Source organism: Lissotriton vulgaris, chromosome 11 (assembly GCF_964263255.1).
Source record: "Lissotriton vulgaris chromosome 11, aLisVul1.2, whole genome shotgun sequence".
NCBI classification, from domain to species: Eukaryota; Metazoa; Chordata; class Amphibia; order Caudata; family Salamandridae; genus Lissotriton; species Lissotriton vulgaris.
The window spans coordinates 950,220,144-950,229,229 of record NC_141699.1 but is presented as its reverse complement, the minus strand read 5'-3'; positions in this window follow the sequence as shown (position 1 = coordinate 950,229,229).

The window sequence follows — 9,086 nt, the reverse complement described above, 5'->3', positions numbered from 1 at the left end:
TCCCATTAAACGTGACCCAAAGTGACAACTTTGCCATCTGTGGTTATTATATATTCAAGCTCACCTTCAGCTTCTCCCTGGAGGGTTTGAGGGGGTGGTGGTTGCAGCTGCGAAAAATGTGTCCCAGATATAATTTCCAGAGTGGCTGCAGCTGCGGGCTTATATTTTTGCTTTACAATTGTAAAGGAAGAGCTTGTGACTCCCCGGCTGAACGGCGTCATGCTGCCAGGTGTTGTCAGGCTGACCTTGCCAGACTTGTCGCGTCAGTGGGTAGGTGGCAGATGTAAAGTAGTATTAAAATGTTGTGGCAGCTAAGCTTCATTTACCATTGCTTTTCTCACAGAGTCCTATCCGTTGAAGATAGTGTTATTCTGTGCTGGTAAGAGTTTATCAAATTTGGAAACCTAAACATGCATATGCAAACTACATCAACCTGAAGAGATTTCCGATCCACCTCCTCCCTCCAATCCCTGCACCAATAAAAATTATATTTTACAGTCTTCTCTGCCATAGCCTTAACCCTGAAGTGAATGTCGTCTGAATTGCTTATAGTGCGCAGATGCTTGGATACGGCTGCTGTGGGAATTCTGCTAAGGAAACAATGTTCTATGTTTCGTTCTCCCTGAAAGTCAGATGTTGTTACAGTATTCTCACACTTACTGCCGGTTCTAGTGTGTTTTAAGTTTGTGAGTGCAGTGTGTGTGATTTACCACCGCAGTAGAAGCACACAACTGCAATAGTTTTCTACCATTCAGAGTGATAGTTGCCAATGTAAACATGAGCAGTAGAGCCTGTATTTGAGACTTGAGTTACATGTTTGGGTGTATGTAATAATGTTTACAGCCGACAATCCAAATGCCATTAGTACAGTCCGACAATGAAACGTTCTGATTATTATTCACCAATTTCAAAAAGACTATAATTGAACCCCAAAATGTCATTCCCATTTTTTCAGCAAATGCCGATTTGTATGGCAACAATTCAACTGCTAGCCAGCAAAAGATTCGACTATTTGTAATCATTCCCTTAACCAGAATAAGTTCCTTTAGTGTTTTTCACTGGTGTAGCAAGGGTACCATTGACTTTCGTGCAATAACAAGAAAAACAGGGCTCCCTGGTTTTGTAAAGTAAAAGACAAATATCATTGGGGTGCAAAGGGCCCTTCACAATGCTTTATCATTGTGTCTGCATCTCTATTGATAGTTACCTCTCTGATGCTTTTGCTTAGAAGCACCTGCTTACAACTGGCTTGTTCTACCATTTACTCTGTGTAAGACCACTCTCCCTGAGGGAATCAATGATACAGCCCCAGGAATATGTCATAGTCATGTGCCCAACTGGGGCACATAATCAAAATGTTTACATAGATATCACGGTTGAGGTTTGCTTTACAGACACCAATGAACTCTTAATTTAAATAGCATGAATTAGATGAAACAATCATATCACCATCACAAAGGATATAACTTTGAATAGTTAATTTTTGCGATGAGTCCCACCAGTTTAATATCTACCCTCATTTTAGAATGTCTAATCATCAGCATCAAATATGATGGTAGTGGGATAACCTAGGGCTGATGGACACCTCACGTACCAACCTCCAGTGAAGTGATCTTGACAACTTTCAATCTGTCTTTTATCAGGACTAAAACCTTACTGAGCCCTGCCTAGGCAGTGGTTCATCTGGACACGCCGAATTTGCATGGATTTGGCACCTTCAAACAGGCATAAACATCAAAGAGCTTTGGCTTATTGTACTTTAAGGAAGAACTTACGCCCAGGATTATGATGTGTTTGTTTGTTCTTTCTGGCACTAGAGTGTTTTTTGTGTTGTAAATTGACTCCCACACAGCAATAAATCCACGTTGTGTCATAAAGGGTTGTCCCCCTGTTAATGTATGCATGGGGGTGGTCAAGATACTGTACACACACAAATGTTTTGACAGAAAAGCCACTAAAATGACCTACCTTGCGTGGAACTTGGCACCTAAAGATGTCACTGTGGTTCCCCTGCGCTCATTGGAGCAAAGTTGGTCCCATGTTCAACCATCTCAACCTGAACTAATATTGGCCTTTCCATGGCAGCTGGTGATACATCCTGTCTACACATTGGTCCACCCCAAACCACGTTGAAGACTCAATATTGTAATACTCAATGTTGACTTCACTGTTTTGATTTCCTTGGGCGACAGATGCTTCTAGGGTAGAAGTATGGGGAGGGGTGGGAGTTAGGGGGTTGGGTTTTCGGTGCAAGTATTTGTTGATTGTTTATGCCCTTACCTTCTCTCTAGGTACCGGTACACTCAATAGCTTATTTTGGGGCCATGACCCCGCAGCCCTATCCAATTTCAGTCTCCCAGAAGCCTGCTTCATTGCCACACCCACCCCCCTCTGAGGCCCCTCCCTGGGCGTGCAATTCGCCCCATGAGCACACTTGATCTCACCCATTGACCTTCAAGGTACTATCATGGAAAGTTAATGGTCAGTTAGACCGGATCAAGCCCTCGGCAGTCTTTGCATTTGCCCATCCTCATTTGCTGGAGATTCTTCTCCTGCAGGAAACCCACCTTCAGGGTGAATGCTGTCCTTTCCTGTACTGCAAAGACTATGACAGGGTCTTTCATGCAGGGTACTCACAGGGGCAAGGGGGGGCACCATCCTTCTGCACTGTTACTTTCCCCTTGTGGTCCCCTGCGTCTCTTGCGATTACCAGGGACATTTTATAGCATTGAAGGCACCCTGGAGGGACGAATGATCATACTGCTGTCCAGCTACATTCCCCTGCCGGCCTGTCTGGCTGCCTTGCAGACCTCTCGTCCGCCTGCCGCAGGGTCTCACCATGTTGGGAGGTGATTTTAAAGCAGTCCTTACACCGGCCCTTGATTGCACTGGCTTCACAGCCTCCAGGGGCCCAAACCTCTCATGGACTGGACTTCCTCATGGGGCCTCTGTGACGCTTGGCAGTCCTGGCATCTGACGCTCTGCCAATTCACACACACTTCAGCCTCCCACCACACACCTGATTCTCCTGAGGACTCTGAGTTGCTAGTCGCTGAACCACATTGACACATTGACATACTACCTAGAGGGGTCTCAGACCACTCTCCCCTACTCCTCCACCTAGGGCACTCCCCTTCAGCACTGAGAACCACGTGGTGCATCAATGCATGGTACCTCCAAGACAAAACCTTCGTCCAAGCACTGAGAAATGAGCTCCAATCCTACTTCCTTAATAACTCTGGAATGGTGGCCCGAGTGAACATGCTCTGGTCCGCCAGCAAAGTCACCCTCCACGGATTCGCTAAACACTTGGTCAGGTTGCGGGAACTTGAGCGCCTCTCCCTCTTCACTCAGATAGACACCCATGTCTTGCTCCTGAAACAGCGTCTCCTCTCCGACCCACAGGAAACAATTTTCCACCAACTGCGTCTTTTCCAGGAAGACATACGCTTACACTACCTAGAAGAGGCCTAACTCCTCTGGCGCACAACAACAGCCAACATTTAAGGCAGGGGAGACACAAATGGGAAAATGCTGTACTGGCTTGCCTCACACCAGCAAGTCAATAGAATAGTCCCAGAGATTATGGATGAAGCAGGCTATATGCCACATGCCCTGCCAGCCGTTGCCCAGGCCTTTGTCCTCTATTATAAGAAATTATACTCCGTACCAAGGGACCAGAACCTGACGGTAAGCAGTCTCTTCCTGTTCTTGATTGATCTCCCACCCCTCTCAGGGAAGACTCCCAACTGCTGATGACCCTATTACAGTTGAGAAGGTTGGGCACCCTCTCAGGACTCAGTCCTGGGAAAAATCTCGGCCCAGATGGGTTCCCCCTAGACTACCTGATGAAAAACCGTAACTTACTTCTCCCTCACCTTCTCGATCTGTTTAAAGAGGCATTTTGCTTGGCCTCCTTCCAGGGGGACATGGACTCCGCCACTATAGTAGTGATCCCCAAGATCTAACCCCCATCTGCTTCCTGTGCCCACTACCGCCCCATTTCATTTCTCAACTGCGAAATAAAAATGTACAACACTGTACTGGCCAACAGACTTAAAAGGGTAATGCCAATGTTCATCCACCCACACCAGTGCGGCTTCATGCCTCAAAGAAGCACACAACACTGCATTTGACTGCTCCACGTGGCCCTAACTCACCAACACTCCTTACCGCAGGACTTAGCGCTACTCCTCATCGATTTTGAGAAGGCCTTTAATACAGTGGACTGGGGCTACCTCCAACAGGGGCTTACCTGCACCAGCCTCTGTCCATGTTTTCGGGGCATAGTTGATGTTCTTTACTCCAATACCGCAACCCGGTGTGCATGAACGGAGTCCTATCAGACTCCTTCCCCATTAGGCGAGGCACAAGACAGGGTTGCCCCTTGTCCCCTCTCCTCTTCGCCTTAGTAATGGAGTCCCTAACCCAGTTCATTAGTGGGGATCCGCTTTATAAGGTGTGGCTGTGGGCCGTCAACCATGAGGATAGCATCACTCTATATGCGGATGACATCCTCCTATATTTGGCGACCCAGCAAGGAGTGGTCCCCTGGGCCTCCACCTTCTTGCGGCCTTTGGACAAGCCTCAGGCCTGAAAATGAACTCCTCAAATCAATGCTGGTTCCCCTGGCCCCCTCGAGGGGGGGCCAGGGGACTGCTTTGACTGGCAGTCATCCATCCCTCTCCGCAGACTGAGCTTCAAATACTTGGGCATGTGGGTGGCGCTGCACCCAGAGCTCACCTGGGCTCTGAGCCTACAACCACTGCTCCAGAAAGTAAAAGTTGACCTGTTTAGGTCGCAAAGCGGGGGTGGTCGGACTTAGCCTATAAACTAGAACTCTCCTGGCTCGGTTTTCCTACTCTTCAGGCATTGATATATGGCTCCCCAGTCCCCTCTCAGTTGCCCATGGTCACAAGAGTAGTATTTCTAACTTGGCGTGCCGCTCTGCAGCATGTGCAATGGGATGGTAAACTCACACAACAAACCCCTCTATGGCACAACACCTGGCTGAAGGAGGTGGCAACACTCACTGGCTTCAAAACATGGGATGGCATTGGAATCTCCCAATTAGGAGACATGTGGTGAGGAACACACATACGCTCATTTGCAAATCTACACAAGTCATTCGCCCACACACACACACACAATTCTGCAGGTATCTCCAGGTTAGGCACGCTCTTTATAACCATATACAAGACACAGAGCCCCTCCCAGAGTTTACCCCAGTAGAGGCCAAAAACCTAATGGGTAACCTGGGATTCGGAGGAGTCTCACAAAACTACTGCACCCCTATAATAAACTCCCCAGGTTCACTTCACCATCTCCTGACCCAATGGTATGGTTGGGTGCGCTCACTAGAAGAAGACTGGTGTGATGCCCTGATGGCTCCCCACTAGCTAACAATCTCCACCAAATTACAACTAATACAAACATATTACCTCCACGCAGCATACCTCCTCCCCTCGCACCAGCACAGGGCTGGTCTACGGCCCGATTCCACCTGCCCCCGGTTCGCAGTTACACCTGAAGACTTATTCCACATGGTGTGGTCCTGTGTGAATATACAAGCATACTGGACCGCAGTAACAAGAGACCTGGCGGAGGTGCCTACCCTAGCTTTGTGTTAAAACTTACACAAAGCGAAACGAGACACAAGCAAGGGACCAATCGGTATACTGTGTAATATATGTACACATAAGATGTGCTTTAACAACCCACCTTACGCAGTTGATTCTTGTGCAGTTGCCTTTGTGTAGGATTGTGTACTGGAGTGTGTACCTTGCGTACCAATCCTATGCTAAACATTTCTAGCTCAGCTTTACACCACAGTGTTACATGTGCAACAGCTTTTTGGCATGAATGCAGCTGATGACATCACTCCTAAGTGGCTTTTTGTGAAAGTGGCACTGTGCAGTTTTCTATTGCGCATGCAACACAGCAGTTTTTCACTCTGTGCTCTGTTATGGGAATGTTAGTAAATCCGGCCCCTAATTAGTCTGTTTGCATGAGTTAATAAGATGGCTTTGATAATAGGATAGACCCAGAGCATCAAAGATTACCATGGCAATGAAAGTAGTCTGGTGATTATTGGACCTCAGAGTTATTTACATTCTCAATAGATCTTCTATTAGGCACAGTACAACACATTCGGCCTGATTCATCAAAGACCCGTTTTGCGAGTCTCAAATAGCGATTCATAAGGAATCGCTATTAGAGACTCGCAAAACGGGATTCATGTAGGAATCGCAAAATAAAATGCGATTCCTACACATTCCTTATTTGCGATTAGCAAATTGCTAATCGCAAATAAGGGAAAACTCCCCATTCATTCCTATGGGCCAAAAGGCCCATAGGAATAAATGGGGAGTATTCCTTATTTGCGATTAGCAATTTGCTAATCGCAAATGAGATAGCGATTTGAAGGGTGCCAGGGGTGTCCAAAGGACACCCTGTAGCACCCCTTAAATGCACATTTGAACAGGTGTTGCGCACACACATGTCCAAAGGACGTGTGTGTGTAACATGCAAAAGAAAACAAGCATTTACAATGCAATGGTCTCAGCATCATTAAAGGAAGAGCTATTGGCATTGCTCATGACATTTCTTTTTTTTTCTTTAAATCATAAACAAATGACATTGTCATTTACATTGCCAATACACAGCGCTCTGCACTCAACAGCACACAGCGCTCTGCACTCAACAGCACACACCGCTCTGCACCTGCACTTACTGCTCTGCACACTCACTCTGCATTCTGCGCTCACTCCTCTGCGCTCACAACTCTGCATTCTGCGCTCACAACTCTGCGCTCGCAACTCTGCATTCTGCGCTCACAACTCTGCGCTCGCAACTCTGCATTCTGCGCTCACAACTCTGCGCTCGTAACTCTGCATTCTGCGCTCACAACTCTGCGCTCACAACTCTGCGCTCACAACTCTGCGCTCACAACTCTGCGCTCACAACTCTGCGCTCACTCCTCTGCGCTCACAACTCTGCATTCTGCGCTCACTCCTCTGCGCTCACAACTCTGCATTCTGCGCTCACAACTCTGCGCTCGCAACTCTGCATTCTGCGCTCACAACTCTGCGCTCGCAACTCTGCATTCTGCGCTCACAACTCTGCGCTCGCAACTCTGCATTCTGCGCTCACAACTCTGCGCTCGCAACTCTGCATTCTGAGCTCACAACTCTGCGCTCGCAACTCTGCATTCTGAGCTCACAACTCTGCGCTCGCAACTCTGCATTCTGCGCTCACAACTCTGCGCTCGCAACTCTGCATTCTGCGCTCACAACTCTGCGCTCGCAACTCTGCATTCTGCGCTCACAACTCTGCGCTTGCAACTCTGCATTCTGCGCTCACAACTCTGCGCTCACAACTCTGCGCTCACAACTCTGCGCTCACAACTCTGCGCTCACAACTCTGCATTCTGCACTCACTACTCTGCACTCTGCACTCACTACTCTGCACTCTGCACTCACTACTTTGCACTCACTACTCTGCACTCACTACTTTGCACTCACTACTCTTCACTCACTACTCTTCACTTTGCACTCACTACTTTGCACTCACTACTCTGCACTCACTACTCTCTACTCTTCACTTTGCACTCACTACTTTGCACTCACTACTCTGCACTCACTACTCACTACTCTTCACTTTGCACTCACTACTTTGCACTCACTACTCTGCACTCACTACTCACTACTCTTCACTTTGCACTCACTACTTTGCACTCGCTACTCTGCACTCACTACTCTGCACTCACTACTCTGCACTCTGCACTCACTACTCTGCACTCTGCACTCACTACTCTGCACTCTGCACTCACTACTCTGCACTCACTACTCTGCACTCACTACTCTGCACTCACTACTCTGCACTCACTACTCTGCACTCTGCACTCACTACTCTGCACTCTGCACTCACTACTCTGCACTCTGCACTCACTACTCTGCACTCACTACTCTGCACTCACTACTCTGCACTCACTACTCTGCACTCACTACTCTGCACTCACTACTCTGCACTCACTACTCTGCACTCTGCACTCACTATTCTGCACTCACTACTCTGCACTCTGCACTCACTACTTGGCACTCACTACTCTGCACTCACTACTCTGCACTCACTACTTTGCACTCTGCACTCACTACTTTGCACTCTGCACTCACTACTCTGCACTCTGCACTCACTACTCTGCACTCACTACTCTGCACTCACTACTCTGCACTCACTACTCTGCACTCACTACTCTGCACTCTGCACTCACTATTCTGCACTCTGCACTCACTACTCTGCACTCTGCACTCACTACTCTGCACTCTGCACTCACTATTCTGCACTCTGCACTCACTACTCTGCACTCTGCACTCACTACTCTGCACTCTGCACTCACTACTCTGCACTCACTACTCTGCACTCACTACTCTGCACTCTGCACTCACTACTCTGCACTCACTACTCTGCACTCACTACTTTGCACTCTGCACTCACTACTTTGCACTCTGCACTCACTACTCTGCACTCACTACTCTGCACTCACTACTCTGCACTCACTACTCTGCACTCACTACTCTGCACTCACTACTCTGCACTCTGCACTCACTACTCTGCACTCTGCACTCACTACTCTGCACTCTGCACTCACTACTCTGCACTCTGCACTCACTACTTTGCACTCTGCACTCACTACTTTGCACTCTGCACTCACTACTTTGCACTCTGCACTCACTACTTTGCACTCTGCACTCACTACTTTGCACTCTGCACTCACTACTCTGCACTCTGCACTCACTACTCTGCACTCACTACTCTGCACTCACTACTCTGCACTCACTACTCTGCACTCTGCACTCACTACTCTGCACTCTGCACTCACTACTCTGCACTCTGCACTCACTACTCTGCACCCTGCACTCACTACTCTGCACTCTCTGCACTCACTACTCTGCACTCACTACTCTGCAATCTCTGCACTCACTACTCTGCACTCTGCACTCACTACTCTGCATTCTGCACTCACTACTCTGCACTCTGCACTCACTACTCTGCACTCTGCACTCACTACTCTGCACTCTGCACTC